Below are 1,358 nucleotides of genomic sequence, written 5' to 3'. Positions count from 1 at the left end.
ATTGTCCCTGTATTTTTTTTCAAGGCTATGTTAATACTGTCAGACACTTTCTTTTGTTCTGTTATGAACTGTGCAAAAAAAAGATACTCTGGGTTTGTTGCAAATCTTCCGCTATAATGTAAAAGTCTAGCATTAAAATATTTTACTGGTGACAATTTAATCTTGCGTTCATGTGTAAAGCCAAATCTACCTTTTGGAAACAATGCTGGAAATGCAAGCTCTTCACAATTTTTATCCATCATTAATGAAACAGGGTGCTTGTTTTCACCAGGTGCAATGTTGTTTACTTCACTGCCTAATGAGCAATTACTGCTGTTTTGTGTTATTGTAATTGGATCATCTGGTAACACAGATTGCAAACAGGTCACACTAGGTGCTTGGCGATGCTCGTTTAACGGGTCATCCTGTTCTTCGTTGTCATCATCAACGTGTTGTTTTGTGGTACTGGATAAATAATTTTGATTTGCAAAATCATCACCATTCTGCAGCTGTTGAAAACTTGTGGAATTGGCGCCAATACTTGTAATATCAATAGTGATATCATTATACAATGGATTGTGGACTATCATTATACAAGGCATTGAGGAGAAATTAAGGACATACTGCTTGGAAATATACACGTCCTCTGAATTCAAGTTTTCTTTTCAGTTTTAACATAATAATACCTGATCTTTCTGGAGCACGAGGTAAAATCTTACAGGATTGATCACATTCAACAGGGACATTACAAATGGCTCCCTTAACTTTTTTCTGCTGTCCTTTTGGCATCACTACAATTTTTTCAAAAACTATTCTTTGTGCTATGAGAATCTGCTCTAGTTTTTCTAAACACAGCAACTCATTTGGTACCTCATCAACGTACATGTCATTACATACTGCTTGACATGGTGTTTTACCCCTTGAAATTTTTAAACGGCATGTCTTGCAAATGTATAGTTTGTTATCATATGATTTAATTTCAGTGAACAAATTTGCCACACCATTGTCATCATACATGTGCTTTTGTAATAGTTAACCTGCACCGTAGAACGAAAACGAACGAGTAGCCTCATTAACTGAACGAGAGTACGGTTCACAATCGTTCAAATAGATGGTTTCTATTGGCTAAAACAAGTTTATTATCATATTTGTTTGTGAACTTTAAGCCATAGCATGCATATTTTGGTCATGTAATTTTGTGTTGTGATATCGTGTATATATACGGTTAAAACAGGGGGCATGCAACATGATGACGATGATTGATGAACTGTAATGGTAACATCCCAAACTGAGGAATAACTAAGTTGAATAATATTATATATAGAACCCTGAGTATTTTACCGAAGTCGTCAATTCGTAAACTCAATTGAATTTTATAG

Source organism: Dendronephthya gigantea, unplaced genomic scaffold (assembly GCF_004324835.1).
Source record: "Dendronephthya gigantea isolate DGI-Jeju-01 unplaced genomic scaffold, DenGig_1.0 000044F, whole genome shotgun sequence".
NCBI classification, from domain to species: Eukaryota; Metazoa; Cnidaria; class Anthozoa; order Malacalcyonacea; family Nephtheidae; genus Dendronephthya; species Dendronephthya gigantea.
This window is presented reverse-complemented; position numbering follows the sequence as displayed.